This window comes from Procambarus clarkii, chromosome 3 (genome assembly GCF_040958095.1).
Source record: "Procambarus clarkii isolate CNS0578487 chromosome 3, FALCON_Pclarkii_2.0, whole genome shotgun sequence".
Lineage (NCBI taxonomy): Eukaryota > Metazoa > Arthropoda > Malacostraca > Decapoda > Cambaridae > Procambarus > Procambarus clarkii.
The window spans coordinates 1034497-1058349 of NC_091152.1; positions in this window are offsets into that span (position 1 = coordinate 1034497).

Below are 23853 nucleotides of genomic sequence, written 5' to 3' on the forward strand. Positions count from 1 at the left end.
GAGAGCGAGGTTTCTTTTTAAGAAGATCCAAGAATAAACATATGACAATGTTGTTTCCAATACAAATGATAAAAATCAATGCGTTTTCATTAGAACTAACTAAAATGTTCCTGATTTTCCGTTTATATTACCGATAGAAGATGTACATGTAAAACCGCTCTATTCCAGCTGAAACGTCGATATATGCAATAAAAACCGAACTTCTCCCCTTTTCAATATTTCAATATCTTACTCAGTATTTAAACGAGAAACAAGTAGATGATTGAAAATGAAATATTTAAGGTTATTATCTAATCAATTATGTGTTTGCATCATTTTTATCGTATATTTAATGAATTAATACCAATAAACTGAAAATTCACAAAAACGTGGAAAAACTGCAAAATATTACCTAATTCGATGATATTTTGTTTAAATAACATAAAGGAAAAGGGGATGATAAACGTCAAAATATTGCTAAATTCGATGATTTTTAGTACAAAACAAAATGCAAGAAACGCTAAAAAATGCAAAATTTGCGAAATTCTGAGATATGACGGCCAATTCACATATCGTGAGAAAATATGAAGTAGTATCGAAATATTGATAAAAATGAATATATTTACGTAAAATCACGCTACATGAAAAACGTGAAAAAAGTCACTATTTTACCATATTTGAGGATATTATTTTCAAATCAGAGAGCGAGGTTTCTTATTAGGAAGATCCAAGAAAAGACATATGACAATGTTGTTTCCAATACAAATGATAAAAATCAATGCGTTTTCATTAGAATTAACTAAAATGTTCCTGATTTTCCGTTTATATTACCGATGGAAGATGTACACGTAAAACCGCTTTAATTCGGCTGAAACGTCGATATATGCAAATAAAAACAGAACTTCTCCCCTTTTCAATATCTTACTCAGTATTTTAACGAGAAACAAGTAGATGATTGAAAATTAAATATTTAAGGTTATTATCTAATCAATTATGTGTTTGCATCATTTTTATCGTATATTTAATGAATTAATACCAATAAACTGAAAATTCACAAAAACGTGGAAAAACTGCAAAATATTACCTAATTCGATGATATTTTGTTTAAATCACATAAAGAAAAAGGGGATGATAAACGTCAAAATATTGCTAAATTCGTGATTTTTAGTACAAAACAAAATGCAAGAAACTTGCTAAAAAATGCAAAATTTGCGAAATTCTGAGATATGACGGCCAAATCACATATCGTGAGAAAATATGAAGTAGTATCGAAATATTGATAAAAATGAATATATTTACGTAAATCACACTACATGAAAAACGTGAAAAAAGTCACTATTTTACCATATTTGAGGATATTATTTTCAAATCAGAGAGCGAGGTTTCTTATTAGAAGATCCAAGAAAAGACATGACAATGTTGTTTCCAATACAAATGATAAAAATCAATGCGTTTTCATTAGAATTAACTAAAATGTTCCTGATTTTCCGTTTATATTACCGATGGAAGATGTACACGTAAAACCGCTTTAATTCGGCTGAAACGTCGATATATGCAAATAAAAACAGAACTTCTCCCCTTTTCAATATCTTACTCAGTATTTTAACGAGAAACAAATAGATGATTGAAAATTAAATATTTAAGGTTATTATCAAATCAATTATGTGTTTGCATCATTTTTATCGTATATTTAATGAATTAATACCAATAAACTAAAAATTCACAAAAACGTGGAAAAACGGCAAAATATATCCTAATTCGATGATATTTTGTTTAAATCACATAAAGGAAAAGGGGATGATAAACGTCAAAATATTGCTAAATTCGATGATTTTAATTCAAAACAAAATGCAAGAAACTTGCTTAAAAATGCAAAATTTGCGAAATTTTGAGATATGACGGCCAAATAACATATCGTGAGATAACATGAAGTAGTATCGAAATATTTGTAAAAACGAATATATTTACGTAAAATCACACTACATGAAAAACGTGAAAAAGTCACTATTTTATCATATATGAGAATTTTAACTTCAAATCATAGAGCGAGGTTTCGTAATAAGAAGATCCAAGAAAAGACATGACAATGTTGTTTCCAATACAAATGATAAAAATCAATGCGTTTTCATTAGAATTAACGAAAATGTTCCTGATTTTCCGTTTATATTACCGATGGAAGATGTACACGTAAAACCGCTTTAATTCGGCTGAAACGTCGATATATGCAATAAAAAACAGAACTTCTCCCCTTTTCAATATCTTATCTGTATTTTAACGAGAAACAAATAGTTGATTGAAAATGAAGTATTTAAGGTTAATTTCTAATCAATTATGTGTTTACATCATTTTTATCGTATATATAATGAATTATTACCAATAAACTGAAAATTCACAAAAACGTAGCAAAACGGCAAAATACTGACTAATTCGATGATATTTTGTTTAAATCACAAAAAGGAAATGGGGATGATAAACGTATAAATATTACTAAATTCGATGATTTTTAGTACGAAACAAAATGCAAGAAAACTTGCTTAAAATGCAATATTATGCGAAATTCTGAGATTTGAAGGCCAAATCATACATGGTGATACTACATGAAAAAGTATCGAAATATTGGTAAAAATGAGTAATATCAAACTACATGAAAAACGTGAAAAAGTCACTATTATACCAAATTTGGGGATTTTAACTTCGAATCATAGAGCGAGGTTTCGTATTATTTAGATCCAAAAAAAGACATGACAATGTTGTTTCCGATACAACTGATAAAAATCAATGTGTTTTCATTCGAATTAACTAAAATGTTCCTGATTTTCCGTTTATATTACCGATAGAAGATGTACATGTAAAACCGCTCTATTCCAGCTGAAACGTCGATATATGCAATAAAAACCGAACTTCTCCCCTTTTCAATATTTCAATATCTTACTCAGTATTTTACCGAGAAACAAGTAGATGATTGAAAATGAAATATTTAAGGTTATTATCTAATCAATTATGTGTTTGCATCATTTTTATCGTATATTTAATGAATTAATACCAATAAACTGAAAATTCACAAAAACGTGGAAAAACTGCATAAATATTACCTAATTCGATGATATTTTGTTTAAATCACATAAAGGAAAAGGGGATGATAAACGTCAAAATATTGCTAAATTCGTGATTTTTAGTACAAAACAAAATGCAAGAAACTTGCTAAAAAATGCAAAATTTGCGAAATTCTGAGATATGACTGCCAAATCACATATTGTGAGAAAATATGAAGTAGTATCGAAATATTGATAAAAATGAATATATTTACGTAAATCACACTACATGAAAAACGTGAAAAAAGTCACTATTTTACCATATTTGAGGATATTATTTTCAAATCAGAGAGCGAGGTTTCTTTTTAAGAAGATCCAAGAAAAGACATATGACAATGTTGTTTCCAATACAAATGATAAAAATCAATGCGTTTTCATTAGAATTAACTAAAATGTTCCTGATTTTCCGTTTATATTACCGATGGAAGATGTACACGTAAAACCGCTTTAATTCGGCTGAAACGTCGATATATGCAAATAAAAACAGAACTTCTCCCCTTTTCAATATCTTACTCAGTATTTTAACGACAAACAAATAGATGATTGAAAATTAAATATTTAAGGTTATTATCAAATCAATTATGTGTTTGCATCATTTTTATCGTATATTTAATGAATTAATACCAATAAACTAAAAATTCACAAAAACGTGGAAAAACGGCAAAATATATCCTAATTCGATGATATTTTGTTTGAATCACATAAAGGAAAAGGGGATGATAAACGTCAAAATATTGCTAAATTCGATGATTTTAATTCAAAACAAAATGCAAGAAACTTGCTTAGAAATGCAAAATTTGCGAAATTTTGAGATATGACGGCCAAATCACATATCGTGAGAAAACATGAAGTAGTATAGAAATATTTGTGAAAACGAATATATTTACGTAAAATCACACTACATGAAAAACGTGAAAAAAGTCACTATTTTATCATATTTGAGGATTTTAACTTCAAATCATAGAGCGAGGTTTCGTATTAAGAAGATCCAAGAAAAGACATGACAATGTTGTTTCCAATACAAATCATAAAAATCAATGCGTTTTCATTAGAATTAACGAAAATGTTCCTGATTTTCCGTTTATATTACCGATGGAAGATGTACACGTAAAACCGCTTTAATTTGGCTGAAACGTCGATATATGCAATAAAAGCAGAACTTCTCCCCTTTTCAATATCTTATCTGTATTTTAACGAGAAACAAATAGTTGATTGAAAATGAAGTATTTAAGGTTAATTTCTAATCAATTATGTGTTTACATAATTTTTATCGTATATATAATGAATTAATACCAATAAACTGAAAATTCACAAAAACGTAGCAAAACGGCAAAATACTGACTAATTCGATGATATTTTGTTTAAATCACAAAAAGGAAATGGGGATGATAAACGTATAAATAATACTAAATTCGATGATTTTTAGTAGGAAACAAAATGCAAGAAAACTTGCTTAAAATGCAATATTATGCGAAATTCTGAGATTTGAAGGCCAAGTCATATATAGTGATACTACATGAAAAAGTATCGAAATATTGGTAAAAATGAGTAATATCAAACTACATGAAAAACGTGAAAAAGTCACTATTATACCAAATTTGGGGATTTTAACTTCGAATCATAGAGCGAGGTTTCGTATTATTTAGATCCAAAAAAAGACATATGACAATGTTGTTTCTGATACAACTGATAAAAATCAATGTGTTTTCATTCGAATTAACTAAAATGTTCCTGATTTTCCGTTTATATTACCGATAGAAGATGTACATGTAAAACCGCTCTATTCCAGCTGAAACGTCGATATATGCAATAAAAACCGAACTTCTCCCCTTTTCAATATTTCAATATCTTACTCAGTATTTTAACGAGAAACAAGTAGATGGTTGAAAATGAAATATTTAAGGTTATAATCTAATCAATTATGTGTTTGCATCATTTTTATCGTATATTTAATGAATTAATACCAATAAACTGAAAATTCACAAAAACGTGGAAAAACTGCATAAATATTACCTAATTCGATGATATTTTGTTTAAATCACATAAAGGAAAAGGGGATGATAAACGTCAAAATATTGCTAAATTCGTGATTTTTAGTACAAAACAAAATGCAAGAAACTTGCTAAAAAATGCAAAATTTGCGAAATTCTGAGATATGACGGCCAAATCACATATCGTGAGAAAATATGAAGTAGTATCGAAATATTGATAAAAAATGAATATATTTACGTAAATCACACTACATGAAAAACGTGAAAAAAGTCACTATTTTACCATATTTGAGGATATTATTTTCAAATCAGAGAGCGAGGTTTCTTTTTAAGAAGATCCAAGAATAAACATATGACAATGTTGTTTCCAATACAAATGATAAAAATCAATGCGTTTTCATTAGAACTAACTAAAATGTTCCTGATTTTCCGTTTATATTACCGATAGAAGATGTACATGTAAAACCGCTCTATTCCAGCTGAAACGTCGATATATGCAATAAAAACCGAACTTCTCCCCTTTTCAATATTTCAATATCTTACTCAGTATTTAAACGAGAAACAAGTAGATGATTGAAAATGAAATATTTAAGGTTATTATCTAATCAATTATGTGTTTGCATCATTTTTATCGTATATTTAATGAATTAATACCAATAAACTGAAAATTCACAAAAACGTGGAAAAACTGCAAAATATTACCTAATTCGATGATATTTTGTTTAAATAACATAAAGGAAAAGGGGATGATAAACGTCAAAATATTGCTAAATTCGATGATTTTTAGTACAAAACAAAATGCAAGAAACGCTAAAAAATGCAAAATTTGCGAAATTATGAGATATGACGGCCAAATCACATATCGTGAGAAAATATGAAGTAGTATCGAAATATTGATAAAAATGAATATATTTACGTAAAATCACACTACATGAAGAACGTGAAAAAGTCACTATTTTACCATATTTGAGGATATTATTTTCAAATCAGAGAGCGAGGTTTCTTATTAAGAAGATCCAAGAAAAGACATATGACAATGTTGTTTCCAATACAAATCATAAAAATCAATGCGTTTTCATTAGAATTAACTAAAATGTTCCTGATTTTCCGTTTATATTACCGATGGAAGATGTACACGTAAAACCGCTTTAATTCGGCTGAAACGTCGATATATGCAAATAAAAACAGAACTTCTCCCCTTTTCAATATCTTACTCAGTATTTTAACGAGAAACAAATAGATGATTGAAAATTAAATATTTAAGGTTATTATCAAATCAATTATGTGTTTGCATCATTTTTATCGTATATATAATGAATTAATACCAATAAACTAAAAATTCACAAAAACGTGGAAAAACGGCAAAATATATCCTAATTCGATGATATTTTGTTTGAATCACATAAAGGAAAAGGGGATGATAAACATCAAAATATTGCTAAATTCGATGATTTTAATTCAAAACAAAATGCAAGAAACTTGCTTAAAAATGCAAAATTTGCGAAATTTTGAGATATGACGGCCAAATCACATATCGTGAGAAAAAATGAAGTAGTATAGAAATATTTGTGAAAACGAATATATATACGTAAAATCACACTACATGAAAAACGTGAAAAAAGTCACTATTTTATCATATTTGAGGATTTTAACTTCAAATCATAGAGCGAGGTTTCGTATTAAGAAGATCCAAGAAAAGACATGACAATGTTGTTTCCAATACAAATCATAAAAATCAATGCGTTTTCATTAGAATTAACGAAAATGTTCCTGATTTTCCGTTTATATTACCGATGGAAGATGTACACGTAAAACCGCTTTAATTCGGCTGAAACGTCGATATATGCAATAAAAGCAGAACTTCTCCCCTTTTCAATATCTTATCTGTATTTTAACGAGAAACAAATAGTTGATTGAAAATGAAGTATTTAAGGTTAATTTCTAATCAATTATGTGTTTACATAATTTGTATCGTATATATAATGAATTAATACCAATAAACTGAAAATTCACAAAAACGTAGCAAAACGGCAAAATACTGACTAATTCGATGATATTTTGTTTAAATCACAAAAAGGAAATGGGGATGATAAACGTATAAATATTACTAAATTCGATGATTTTTAGTACGAAACAAAATGCAAGAAAACTTGCTTAAAATGCAATATTATGCGAGATTCTGAGATTTGAAGGCCAAATCACATATAGTGATACTACATGAAAAATTATCGAAATATTGGTAAAAATGAGTAATATCAAACTACATGAAAAACGTGAAAAAGTCACTATTATACCAAATTTGGGGATTTTAACTTCGAATCATAGAGCGAGGTTTCGTATTATTTAGATCCAAAAAAAGACATATGACAATGTTGTTTCTGATACAACTGATAAAAATCAATGTGTTTTCATTCGAATTAACTAAAATGTTCCTGATTTTCCGTTTATATTACCGATAGAAGATGTACATGTAAAACCGCTCTATTCCAGCTGAAACGTCGATATATGCAATAAAAACCGAACTTCTCCCCTTTTCAATATTTCAATATCTTACTCAGTATTTAAACGAGAAACAAGTAGATGATTGAAAATGAAATATTTAAGGTTATTATCTAATCAATTATGTGTTTGCATCATTTTTATCGTATATTTAATGAATTAATACCAATAAACTGAAAATTCACAAAAACGTGGAAAAACTGCATAAATATTACCTAATTCGATGATATTTTGTTTAAATCACATAAAGGAAAAGGGGATGATAAACGTCAAAATATTGCTAAATTCGTGATTTTTAGTACAAAACAAAATGCAAGAAACTTGCTAAAAAATGCAAAATTTGCGAAATTTTGAGATATGACGGCCAAATCACATATCGTGAGAAAATATGAAGTAGTATCGAAATATTGATAAAAAATGAATATATTTACGTAAATCACACTACATGAAAAACGTGAAAAAAGTCACTATTTTACCATATTTGAGGATATTATTTTCAAATCAGAGAGCGAGGTTTCTTTTTAAGAAGATCCAAGAAAAGACATATGACAATGTTGTTTCCAATACAAATGATAAAAATCAATGCGTTTTCATTAGAATTAACTAAAATGTTCCTGATTTTCCGTTTATATTACCGATAGAAGATGCACATGTAAAACCGCTCTATTCCAGCTGAAACGTCGATATATGCAATAAAAACCGAACTTCTCCCCTTTTCAATATTTCAATATCTTACTCAGTATTTAAACGAGAAACAAGTAGATGATTGAAAATGAAATATTTAAGGTTATTATCTAATCAATTATGTGTTTGCATCATTTTTATCGTATATTTAATGAATTAATACCAATAAACTGAAAATTCACAAAAACGTGGAAAAACTGCAAAATATTACCTAATTCGATGATATTTTATTTAAATAACATAAAGGAAAAGGGGATGATAAACGTCAAAATATTGCTAAATTCGATGATTTTTAGTACAAAACAAAATGCAAGAAACGCTAAAAAATGCAAAATTTGCGAAATTCTGAGATATGACGGCCAAATCACATATCGTGAGAAAATATGAAGTAGTATCGAAATATTGATAAAAATGAATATATTTACGTAAAATCACACTACATGAAAAACGTGAAAAAGTCACTATTTTACCATATTTGAGGATATTATTTTCAAATCAGAGAGCGAGGTTTCTTATTAAGAAGATCCAAGAAAAGACATATGACAATGTTGTTTCCAATACAAATGATAAAAATCAATGCGTTTTCATTAGAATTAACTAAAATGTTCCTGATTTTCCGTTTATATTACCGATGGAAGATGTACACGTAAAACCGCTTTAATTCGGCTGAAACGTCGATATATGCAAATAAAAACAGAACTTCTCCCCTTTTCAATATCTTACTCAGTATTTTAACGAGAAACAAATAGATGATTGAAAATTAAATATTTAAGGTTATTATCAAATCAATTATGTGTTTGCATCATTTTTATCGTATATATAATGAATTAATACCAAGAAACTAAAAATTCACAAAAACGTGGAAAAACGGCAAAATATATCCTAATTCGATGATATTTTGTTTGAATCACATAAAGGAAAAGGGGATGATAAACGTCAAAATATTGCTAAATTCGATGATTTTAATTCAAAACAAAATGCAAGAAACTTGCTTAAAAATGCAAAATTTGCGAAATTTTGAGATATGACGGCCAAATCACATATCGTGAGAAAACATGAAGTAGTATAGAAATATTTGTGAAAACGAATATATTTACGTAAAATCACACTACATGAAAAACGTGAAAAAAGTCACTATTTTATCATATTTGAGGATTTTAACTTCAAATCATAGAGCGAGGTTTCGTATTAAGAAGATCCAAGAAAAGACATGACAATGTTGTTTCCAATACAAATCATAAAAATCAATGCGTTTTCATTAGAATTAACGAAAATGTTCCTGATTTTCCGTTTATATTACCGATGGAAGATGTACACGTAAAACCGCTTTAATTCGGCTGAAACGTCGATATATGCAATAAAAGCAGAACTTCTCCCCTTTTCAATATCTTATCTGTATTTTAACGAGAAACAAATAGTTGATTGAAAATGAAGTATTTAAGGTTAATTTCTAATCAATTATGTGTTTACATAATTTTTATCGTATATATAATGAATTAATACCAATAAACTGAAAAATTCACAAAAACGTAGCAAAACGGCAAAATACTGACTAATTCGATGATATTTTGTTTAAATCACAAAAAGGAAATGGGGATGATAAACGTATAAATATTACTAAATTCGATGATTTTTAGTACGAAACAAAATGCAAGAAAACTTGCTTAAAATGCAATATTATGCGAAATTCTGAGATTTGAAGGCCAAATCACATATAGTGATACTACATGAAAAATTATCGAAATATTGGTAAAAATGAGTAATATCAAACTACATGAAAAACGTGAAAAAAGTCACTATTATACCAAATTTGGGGATTTTAACTTCGAATCATAGAGCGAGGTTTCGTATTATTTAGATCCAAAAAAAGACATATGACAATGTTGTTTCCGATACAACTGATAAAAATCAATGTGTTTTCATTCGAATTAACTAAAATGTTCCTGATTTTCCGTTTATATTACCGATAGAAGATGTACATGTAAAACCGCTCTATTCCAGCTGAAACGTCGATATATGCAATAAAAACCGAACATTTCCCATTTTCAATATTTCAATATCTTACTCAGTATTTTAACGAGAAACAAGTAGATGATTGAAAATGAAATATTTAAGGTTATTATCTAAACAATTATGTGTTTGCATCATTTTTATCGTATATTTAATGAATTAATACCAATAAACTGAAAATTCACAAAAACGTGGAAAAACTGCAAAATATTACCTAATTCGATGATATTTTGTTTAAATCACATAAAGGAAAAGGGGATGATAAACGTCAAAATATTGCTAAATTCGATGATTTTTAGTACAAAACAAAATGCAAGAAACGCTAAAAAATGCAAAATTTGCGAAATTCTGAGATATGACGGCCAATTCACATATCGTGAGAAAATATGAAGAAGTATCGAAATATTGATAAAAATGAATATATTTACGTAAAATCACACTACATGAAAAACGTGAAGAAAGTCACTATTTTACCATATTTGAGGATATTATTTTCAAATCAGAGAGCGAGGTTTCTTATTAAGAAGATCCAAGAAAAGACATATGACAATGTTGTTTCCAATGCAAATGATAAAAATCAATGCGTTTTCATTAGAATTAACTAAAATGTTCCTGATTTTCCGTTTATATTACCGATGGAAGATGTACACGTAAAACCGCTTTAATTCGGTTGAAACGTCGATATATGCAAATAAAAACAGAACTTCTCCCCTTTTCAATATGTTACTCAGTATTTTAACGAGAAACAAATAGATGATTGAAAATTAAATATTTAAGGTTATTATCAAATCAATTATGTGTTTGCATCATTTTTATCGTATATTTAATGAATTAATACCAATAAACTAAAAATTCACAAAAACGTGGAAAAACGGCAAAATATTGCCTAATTCGATGATATTTTGTTTAAATCACATAAAGGAAAAGGGGATGATAAACGTCAAAATATTGCTAAATTCGATGATTTTAATTCAAAACAAAATGCAAGAAACTTGCTTAAAAATGCAAAATTTGCGAAATTTTGAGATATGACGGCCAAATCACATATCGTGAGAAAACATGAAGTAGTATAGAAATATTTGTGAAAACGAATATATTTACGTAAAATCACACTACATGAAAAACGTGAAAAAAGTCACTATTTTACCATATTTGAGGATATTATTTTCAAATCAGAGAGCGAGGTTTCTTATTAAGAAGATCCAAGAAAAGACATATGACAATGTTGTTTCCAATACAAATGATAAAAATCAATGCGTTTTCATTAGAATTAACTAAAAATGTTCCTGATTTTCCGTTTATATTACCGATGGAAGATGTACACGTAAAACCGCTTTAATTCGGCTGAAACGTCGATATATGCAAATAATAACAGAACTTCTCCCCTTTTCAATATCTTACTCAGTATTTTAACGAGAAACAAATAGATGATTGAAAATAAAATATTTAAGGTTATTATCAAATCAATTATGTGTTTGCATCATTTTTATCGTATATTTAATGAATTAATACCAATAAACTAAAAATTCACAAAAACGTGGAAAAACGGCAAAATATATCCTAATTCGATAATATTTTGTTTAAATCACATAAAGGAAAAGGGGATGATAAACGTCTAAATATTGCTAAATTCGTGATTTTTAGTACGAAACAAAATGCAAGAAAACTTGCTTAAAATGCAATATTATGCGAAATTCTGAGATTTGAAGGCCAAATCACATATAGTGATACCACATGAAAAATTATCGAAATATTGGTAAAAATGAGTAACATCAAACTACATGAAAAACGTGAAAAAAGTCACTATTATACCAAATTCGGAGATTTTAATTTCGAATCATAGAGCGAGGTTTCGTATTATTTAGATCCAAAAAAAGACATATGACAATGTTGTTTCCGATACAACTGATAAAAATCAATGTGTTTTCATTCGAATTAACTAAAATGTTCCTGATTTTCCGTTTATATTACCGATAGAAGATGTACATGTAAAACCGCTCTATTCCAGCTGAAACGTCGATATATGCAATAAAAACCGAACTTTTCCTCCTTTCAATATTTCAATATCTTACTCAGTATTTTAACGAGAAACAAGTAGATGATTGAAAATGAAATATTTAAGGTTATTATCTAATCAATTATGTGTTTGCATCATTTTTATCGTATATATAATGAATTAATACCATTAAACTGAAAATTCACAAAAACGTGGAAAAACTGCAAAATATTACCTAACTCGATGATATTTTGTTTAAATCACATAAAGGAAAAGGGGATGATAAACGTCAAAATATTGCTAAATTCGATGATTTTTAGTACAAAACAAAATGCAAGAAACGCTAAAAAATGCAAAATTTGCGAAATTCTGAGATATGACGGCCAATTCACATATCGTGAGAAAATATGAAGAAGTATCGAAATATTGATAAAAATGAATATATTTACGTAAAATCACACTACATGAAAAACGTGAAAAAAGTCACTATTTTACCATATTTGAGGATATTATTTTCAAATCAGAGAGCGAGGTTTCTTATTAAGAAGATCCAAGAAAAGACATATGACAATGTTGTTTCCAATACAAATGATAAAAATCAATGCGTTTTCATTAGAATTAACTAAAATGTTCCTGATTTTCCGTTTATATTACCGATGGAAGATGTACACGTAAAACCGCTTTAATTCGGCTGAAACGTCGATATATGCAAATAAAAACAGAACTTCTCCCCTTTTCAATATCTTACTCAGTATTTTAACGAGAAACAAATAGATGATTGAAAATTAAATATTTAAGGTTATTATCAAATCAATTATGTGTTTGCATCATTTTTATCGTATATTTAATGAATTAATACCAATAAACTAAAAATTCACAAAAACGTGGAAAAACGGCAAAATATATCCTAATTCGATAATATTTTGTTTAAATCACATAAAGGAAAAGGGGATGATAAACGTCTAAATATTGCTAAATTCGTGATTTTTAGTACAAAACAAAATGCAAGAAACTTGCTAAAAAATGCAAAATTTGCGAAATTCTGAGATATGACGGCCAAATCACATATCGTGAGAAAATATGAAGTAGTATCGAAATATTGATAAAAATGAATATATTTACGTAAATCACACTACATGAAAAACGTGAAAAAAGTCACTATTTTTTCCATATTTGAGGATATTATTTTCAAATCAGAGAGCGACGTTTCTTTTTAAGAAGATCCAAGAAAAGACATATGACAATGTTGTTTCCAATACAAATGATAAAAATCAATGAGTTTTCATTAGAATTAACTAAAATGTTCCTGATTTTCCGTTTATATTACCAATAGAAGATGTACACGTAAAACCGCTCTATTCCGGCTGAAACGTCGATATATGCAATAAAAACCGAACCTTTTTTAATATATCACTCAGTATTTTAACGAGAAACAAATAGATGATTGAAAATGAAGTATTTAAGGTTATTATCTAATCAATTATGTGTTTGCATCATTTTTATCGTATATTTAATGAATTAATACCAATAAACTGAAAATTCACATAAACGTGGAAAAACGGCAAAATATATCCTAATTCGATGATGTTTTGTTTAAATCACACAGAGGAAAAGGGGATGATAAACGTCAAAATATTGCAAAATTCGATGATTTTTAGTACGAAACAAAATGCAAGAAAACTTGCTTAAAATGCAATATTTTGCGAAATTCTGAGATTTGAAGGCTATATCACATATCGTGATTTTTTACATGAAATAGTATCGAAATATTTGTAAAAATTAATATATATACGTAATATCAAACTACATGAAAAACGTGAAAAAAGTCACAATTATACCAAATTTGAGGATTTTAACTACGAATCATAAAGCGAGGTTTCATATTGTTTAGATCCAAGAAAAAACATATGACAATGTTGTTTCCAATACAAATGATAAAAATCAATGTGTTTTCATTAGAATTAACTAAAATGTTCCTGATTTTTCGTTTATATTACCGATGGAAGATGTACACGTAAAACGGTTGAAACGTCGATATATGCAATAAAAACCGAACTTCTCCCCTTTTCAATATCTTACTCAGTATTTTAACGAGAAACAAATAAATGATTGAAAATAAAGTATTTAAGGTTATCTAATAATAATAAAAAAAAATATAATATTATCTAATCAACTATGTGTTTGCATCATTTTTATCGTATACTTAATGAATAATACCAATAAACTGAAAATTCACAAAAACGTGGAAAAACGGCAAAATATTGCCTAATTCGATGATATTTTGTTTAAATCACATAAAGAAAAAGGGGATGATATACGTCAAAATATTGCTAAATTCGATGATTTTTTATACAAAACAAAATGCAAGAAACGCTAAAAAATGCAAAATTTGCGAAATTCTGAGATATGACGGCCAATTCACATATCGTGAGAAAATATGAAGAAGTATCGAAATATTGATAAAAATGAATATATTTACGTAAAATCACACTACATGAAAAACGTGAAAAAAGTCACTATTTTACCATATTTGAGGATATTATTTTCAAATCAGAGAGCGAGGTTTCTTATTAAGAAGATCCAAGAAAAGACATATGACAATGTTGTTTCCAATACAAATGATAAAAATCAATGCGTTTTCATTAGAATTAACTAAAATGTTCCTGATTTTCCGTTTATATTACCGATGGAAGATGTACACGTAAAACCGCTTTAATTCGGCTGAAACGTCGATATATGCAAATAAAAACAGAACTTCTCCCCTTTTCAATATCTTACTCAGTATTTTAACGAGAAACAAATAGATGATTGAAAATTAAATATTTAAGGTTATTATCAAATCAATTATGTGTTTGCATCATTTTTATCGTATATTTAATGAATTAATACCAATAAACTAAAAATTCACAAAAACGTGGAAAAACGGCAAAATATATCCTAATTCGATAATATTTTGTTTAAATCACATAAAGGAAAAGGGGATGATAAACGTCTAAATATTGCTAAATTCGTGATTTTTAGTACAAAACAAAATGCAAGAAACTTGCTAAAAAATGCAAAATTTGCGAAATTCTGAGATATGACGGCCAAATCACATATCGTGAGAAAATATGAAGTAGTATCGAAATATTGATAAAAATGAATATATTTACGTAAATCACACTACATGAAAAACGTGAAAAAAGTCACTATTTTTTCCATATTTGAGGATATTATTTTCAAATCAGAGAGCGACGTTTCTTTTTAAGAAGATCCAAGAAAAGACATATGACAATGTTGTTTCCAATACAAATGATAAAAATCAATGAGTTTTCATTAGAATTAACTAAAATGTTCCTGATTTTCCGTTTATATTACCAATAGAAGATGTACACGTAAAACCGCTCTATTCCGGCTGAAACGTCGATATATGCAATAAAAACCGAACCTTTTTTAATATATCACTCAGTATTTTAACGAGAAACAAATAGATGATTGAAAATGAAGTATTTAAGGTTATTATCTAATCAATTATGTGTTTGCATCATTTTTATCGTATATTTAATGAATTAATACCAATAAACTGAAAATTCACATAAACGTGGAAAAACGGCAAAATATATCCTAATTCGATGATGTTTTGTTTAAATCACACAGAGGAAAAGGGGATGATAAACGTCAAAATATTGCAAAATTCGATGATTTTTAGTACGAAACAAAATGCAAGAAAACTTGCTTAAAATGCAATATTTTGCGAAATTCTGAGATTTGAAGGCTATATCACATATCGTGATTTTTTACATGAAATAGTATCGAAATATTTGTAAAAATTAATATATATACGTAATATCAAACTACATGAAAAACGTGAAAAAAGTCACAATTATACCAAATTTGAGGATTTTAACTACGAATCATAAAGCGAGGTTTCATATTGTTTAGATCCAAGAAAAAACATATGACAATGTTGTTTCCAATACAAATGATAAAAATCAATGTGTTTTCATTAGAATTAACTAAAATGTTCCTGATTTTTCGTTTATATTACCGATGGAAGATGTACACGTAAAACGGTTGAAACGTCGATATATGCAATAAAAACCGAACTTCTCCCCTTTTCAATATCTTACTCAGTATTTTAACGAGAAACAAATAAATGATTGAAAATAAAGTATTTAAGGTTATCTAATAATAATAAAAAAAAAATATAATATTATCTAATCAACTATGTGTTTGCATCATTTTTATCGTATACTTAATGAATAATACCAATAAACTGAAAATTCACAAAAACGTGGAAAAACGGCAAAATATTGCCTAATTCGATGATATTTTGTTTAAATCACATAAAGAAAAAGGGGATGATATACGTCAAAATATTGCTAAATTCGATGATTTTTTATACAAAACAAAATGCAAGAAACTTGCTTAAAAATGCAAAATTTGCGAAATTCTGAGATATGACTGCCAAATCACATATCCTGAGAAAACATGAAGTAGTATAGAAATATTGGTAAAAACGAGTAAATTTACGTAAAATCACACTACATGAAAAACGTGAAAAAAGTCACTATTTTACCATATATGAGGATTTTAACTTCAAATCATAGAGCGAGGTTTCGTGTTAAGAAGATTCAGGAAAAGACATATGACAATGTTGTTTCCAATACAAATGATAAAAATCAATGTGTTTTCATTAGAATTAACGAAAATGTTCCTGATTTTCCGTTTATATTACCGATAGAAGATGTACACGTAAAACCGCTCTATTCCGGCTGAAACGTCGATATATGCAATAAAAACCGAACTTCTCCCCTTTTCAATATCTTACTCATTATTTTAACGAGAAACAAATAGATGATTGAAAATGAAGTATTTAAGGTTATTATCTAATCAATTATGTGTTTGCATCATTTTTATCGTATATTTAATGAATTAATACCAATAAACTGAAAATTCACATAAACGTGGGAAAACGGCAAAATATTGCCTAATTCGATATTTTGTTTAAATCACATCAAGGAAAATGGGATTATAAACGTCAAAATATTGCTAAATTCGATGATTTTTAGTACGAAACAAAATGCAAGAAAACTTGCTTAAAATGCAATATTACGCGAAATTCTGAGATTTGAAGGCCAAATCACATATCGTCATACTACATGAAATAGAATCGAAATATTGGTAAAAATGAATATATATACGTAATATCAAACTACATGAAAAACGTGAAAAAGTCACTATTACACCATATATGAGGATTTTAACTTCGAATCATAGAGTGAGGTTTCGTATTATTTAGATCCAAGAAAAGACATATGACAATGTTGTTTCCGATACAAATGATAAAAATCAATGTATTTTCATTAGAATTAACTAAAATGTTCCTGATTTTCCGTTTATATTACCAATAGAAGATGTACACGTAAAACCGCTCTATTCCGGCTGAAACGTCGATATATGCAATAAAAACCGAACCTTTTTAAATATCTCACTCAGTATTTTAACGAGAAACAAATAGATGATTGAAAATGAAGTATTTAAGGTTATTATCTAATCAATTATGTGTTTGCATCATTTTTATCGTATATTTAATGAATTAATACAAATAAACTGAAAATTCACATAAACGTGGAAAAACGGCAAAATATTGCCTAATTCGATGATATTTTGTTTAAATCACATAGAGGAAAAGGGGATGATAAACGTCAAAATATTGCTAAATTCGATGATTTTTAGTACGAAACAAAATGCAAGAAAACTTGCTTAAAATGCAATATTATGCGAAATTCTGAGATTTGAAGGCTATATCACATCGTGATTTTTTACATGAAATAGTATCGAAATATTTGTAAAAATTAATATATATACGTAATATCAAACTACATGAAAAACGTGAAAAAAGTCACTATTATACCAAATTTGAGGATTTTAACTACGAATCATAAAGCGAGGTTTCATATTGTTTAGATCCAAGAAAAAACATATGACAATGTTGTTTCCAATACAAATGATAAAAATCAATGTGTTTTCATTAGAATTAACTAAAATGTTCCTGATTTTTCGTTTATATTACCGATGGAAGATGTACACGTAAAACCGCTCTATTCCGGTTGAAACGTCGATATATGCAATAAAAACCGAACTTCTCCCCTTTTCAATATCTTACTCAGTATTTTAACGAGAAACAAACAGATGATTGAAAATAAAGTATTTAAGGTTATTATCTAATCAATTATGTGTTTGCATATTTTTTATCGTATACTTATGAATAATACCAATAAACTGAAAATTCACAAAATGTGGAAAAACGGCAAAATATTACCTAATTCGATGATATTTTGTTTAAATCACATAAAGAAAAAGGGGATGATATACGTCAAAATATTGCTAAATTCGATGTTTTTTATACAAAACAAAATGCAAGAAACTTGCTTAAAAATGCAAAATTTGCGAAATTCTGAGATATGACTGCCAAATCACATATCGTGAGAAAACATGAAGTAGTATAGAAATATTGGTAAAAACGAGTATATTTACGTAAAAAATCACTACATGAAAAACGTGAAAAAAGTCATTATTTTACCATATATGAGGATTTTAACTTCAAATCATAGAGCGAGGTTTCGTGTTAAGAAGATTCAGGAAAAGACATATGACAATGTTGTTTCCAATACAAATGATAAAAATCAATGTGTTTTCATTAGAATTAACGAAAATGTTCCTGATTTTCCGTTTATATTACCGATTGAAGATGTACACGTAAAACCGCTCTATTCCGGCTGAAACGTCGATATATGCAATAAAAACCGAACTTCTCCCTATTTCAATATCTTACTCAGTATTTTAACGAGAAACAAATAGATGATTGAAAATGAAGTATTTAAGGTTATTATCTAATCAATTATGTGTTTGCATCATTTTTATCGTATATTTAATTAATTAATGACAATAAACTGAAAATTCACAAAAACGTGGAAAAAGGGCAAAATATTGCCTAATTCGATATTTTGTTTAAATCACATCAAAGAAAAGGGAATTATAAACGTCAAAATATTGCTAAATTCGATGATTTTTAGTACGAAACAAAATGCAAGAAAACTTGCTTAAAATGCAATATTATGCGAAATTCTGAGATTTGAAGGCCAAATCACATATCGTCATACTACATGAAATAGTAACGAAATATTGATAAAAATAAATATATATACGTAATATCAAACTACATGAAAAACGTGAAAAAAGTCAGTATTACACCAAATATGAGGATTTTAACTTCAAATCATAAAGCGAGGTTTCGTATTATTTAGATCCAAGAAAAGACATATGACAATGTTGTTTCCGATACAAATGATAAAAATCAATGTATTTTCATTAGAATTAACTAAAATGTTCCTGATTTTCCGTTTATATTACCGATAGAAGATGTACACGTAAAACCGCTCTATTCCGGCTGAAACGTCGATATATGCAATAAAAACCGAACCTTTTTTAATATATCACTCAGTATTTTAACGAGAAACAAATAGATGATTGAAAATGAAGTATTTAAGGTTATTATCTAATCAATTATGTGTTTGCATCATTTTTATCGTATATTTAATGAATTAATACCAATAAACTGAAAATTCACATAAACGTGGAAAAACGGCAAAATATATCCTAATTCGATGATGTTTTGTTTAAATCACACAGAGGAAAAGGGGATGATAAACGTCAAAATATTGCAAAATTCGATGATTTTTAGTACGAAACAAAATGCAAGAAAACTTGCTTAAAATGCAATATTTTGCGAAATTCTGAGATTTGAAGGCTATATCACATATCGTGATTTTTTACATGAAATAGTATCGAAATATTTGTAAAAAATAATATATATACGTAATATCAAACTACATGAAAAACGTGAAAAAAGTCACAATTATACCAAATTTGAGGATTTTAACTACGAATCATAAAGCGAGGTTTCATATTGTTTAGATCCAAGAAAAAACATATGACAATGTTGTTTCCAATACAAATGATAAAAATCAATGTGTTTTCATTAGAATTAACTAAAATGTTCCTGATTTTTCGTTTATATTACCGATGGAAGATGTACACGTAAAACGGTTGAAACGTCGATATATGCAATAAAAACCGAACTTCTCCCCTTTTCAATATCTTACTCAGTATTTTAACGAGAAACAAATAAATGATTGAAAATAAAGTATTTAAGGTTATCTAATAATAATAAAAAAAAATATAATATTATCTAATCAACTATGTGTTTGCATCATTTTTATCGTATACTTAATGAATAATACCAATAAACTGAAAATTCACAAAAACGTGGAAAAACGGCAAAATATTGCCTAATTCGATGATATTTTGTTTAAATCACATAAAGAAAAAGGGGATGATATACGTCAAAATATTGCTAAATTCGATGATTTTTTATACAAAACAAAATGCAAGAAACTTGCTTAAAAATGCAAAATTTGCGAAATTCTGAGATATGACTGCCAAATCACATATCCTGAGAAAACATGAAGTAGTATAGAAATATTGGTAAAAACGAGTAAATTTACGTAAAATCACACTACATGAAAAACGTGAAAAAAGTCACTATTTTACCATATATGAGGATTTTAACTTCAAATCATAGAGCGAGGTTTCGTGTTAAGAAGATTCAGGAAAAGACATATGACAATGTTGTTTCCAATACAAATGATAAAAATCAATGTGTTTTCATTAGAATTAACGAAAATGTTCCTGATTTTCCGTTTATATTACCGATAGAAGATGTACACGTAAAACCGCTCTATTCCGGCTGAAACGTCGATATATGCAATAAAAACCGAACTTCTCCCCTTTTCAATATCTTACTCAGTATTTTAACGAGAAACAAATAGATGATTGAAAATGAAGTATTTAAGGTTATTATCTAATCAATTATGTGTTTGCATCATTTTTATCGTATATTTAATTAATTAATGACAATAAACTGAAAATTCACAAAAACGTGGAAAAAGGGCAAAATATTGCCTAATTCGATATTTTGTTTAAATCACATCAAGGAAAAGGGGATTATAAACGTCAAAATATTGCTAAATTCGATGATTTTTAGTACGAAACAAAATGCAAGAAAACTTGCTTAAAATGCAATATTACGCGAAATTCTGAGATTTGAAGGCCAAATCACATATCGTCATACTACATGAAATAGAATCGAAATATTGGTAAAAATGAATATATATACGTAATATCAAACTACATGAAAAACGTGAAAAAGTCACTATTACACCATATATGAGGATTTTAACTTCGAATCATAGAGTGAGGTTTCGTATTATTTAGATCCAAGAAAAGACATATGACAATGTTGTTTCCGATACAAATGATAAAAATCAATGTATTTTCATTAGAATTAACTAAAATGTTCCTGATTTTCCGTTTATATTACCAATAGAAGATGTACACGTAAAACCGCTCTATTTCGGCTGAAACGTCGATATATGCAATAAAAACCGAACCTTTTTAAATATCTCACTCAGTATTTTAACGAGAACCAAATAGATGATTGAAAATGAAGTATTTAAGGTTATTATCTAATCAATTATGTGTTTGCATCATTTTTATCGTATATTTAATGAATTAATACCAATAAACTGAAAATTCACATAAACGTGGAAAAACGGCAAAATATTGCCTAATTCGATGATATTTTGTTTAAATCACATAGAGGAAAAGGGGATGATAAACGTCAAAATATTGCTAAATTCGATGATTTTTAGTACGAAACAAAATGCAAGAAAACTTGCTTAAAATGCAATATTATGCGAAATTCTGAGATTTGAAGGCTATATCACATCGTGATTTTTTACATGAAATAGTATCGAAATATTTGTAAAAATTAATATATATACGTAATATCAAACTACATGAAAAACGTGAAAAAAGTCACTATTATACCAAATTTGAGGATTTTAACTACGAATCATAAAGCGAGGTTTCATATTGTTTAGATCCAAGAAAAAACATATGACAATGTTGTTTCCAATACAAATGATAAAAATCAATGTGTTTTCATTAGAATTAACTAAAATGTTCCTGATTTTTCGTTTATATTACCGATGGAAGATGTACACGTAAAACCGCTCTATTCCGGTTGAAACGTCGATATATGCAATGAAAACCGAACTTCTCCCCTTTTCAATATCTTACTCAGTATTTTAACGAGAAACAAACAGATGATTGAAAATAAAGTATTTAAGGTTATTATCTAATCAACTATGTGTTTGCATAATTTTTATCGTATACTTATGAATAATACCAATAAACTGAAAATTCACAAAATGTGGAAAAACGGCAAAATATTACCTAATTCGATGATATTTTGTTTAAATCACATAAAGAAAAAGGGGATGATATACGTCAAAATATTGCTAAATTCGATGATTTTTTATACAAAACAAAATGCAAGAAACTTGCTTAAAAATGCAAAATTTGCGAAATTCTGAGATATGACTGCCAAATCACATATCCTGAGAAAACATGAAGTAGTATAGAAATATTGGTAAAAACGAGTAAATTTACGTAAAATCACACTACATGAAAAACGTGAAAAAAGTCACTATTTTACCATATATGAGGATTTTTACTTCAAATCATAGAGCGAGGTTTCGTGTTAAGAAGATTCAGGAAAAGACATATGACAATGTTGTTTCCAATACAAATGATAAAAATCAATGTGTTTTCATTAGAATTAACGAAAATGTTCCTGATTTTCCGTTTATATTACCGATTGAAGATGTACACGTAAAACCGCTCTATTCCGGCTGAAACGTCGATATATGCAATAAAAACCGAACTTCTCCCTATTTCAATATCTTACTCAGTATTTTAACGAGAAACAAATAGATGATTGAAAATGAAGTATTTAAGGTTATTATCTAATCAATTATGTGTTTGCATCATTTTTATCGTATATTTAATTAATTAATGACAATAAACTGAAAATTCACAAAAACGTGGAAAAAGGGCAAAATATTGCCTAATTCGATATTTTGTTTAAATCACATCAAAGAAAAGGGAATTATAAACGTCAAAATATTGCTAAATTCGATGATTTTTAGTACGAAACAAAATGCAAGAAAACTTGCTTAAAATGCAATATTATGCGAAATTCTGAGATTTGAAGGCCAAATCACATATCGTCATACTACATGAAATAGTAACGAAATATTGATAAAAATAAATATATATACGTAATATCAAACTACATGAAAAACGTGAAAAAAGTCAGTATTACACCAAATATGAGGATTTTAACTTCAAATCATAAAGCGAGGTTTCGTATTATTTAGATCCAAGAAAAGACATATGACAATGTTGTTTCCGATACAAATGATAAAAATCAATGTATTTTCATTAGAATTAACTAAAATGTTCCTGATTTTCCGTTTATATTACCGATAGAAGATGTACACGTAAAACCGCTCTATTCCGGCTGAAACGTCGAATTATGCAATAAAAACCGAACCTTTTCAATATCTCACTCAGTATTTTAACGAGAAACAAATAGATGATTGAAAATGAAGTATTTAAGGTTATTATCTAATCTAATAATACATAATATCTT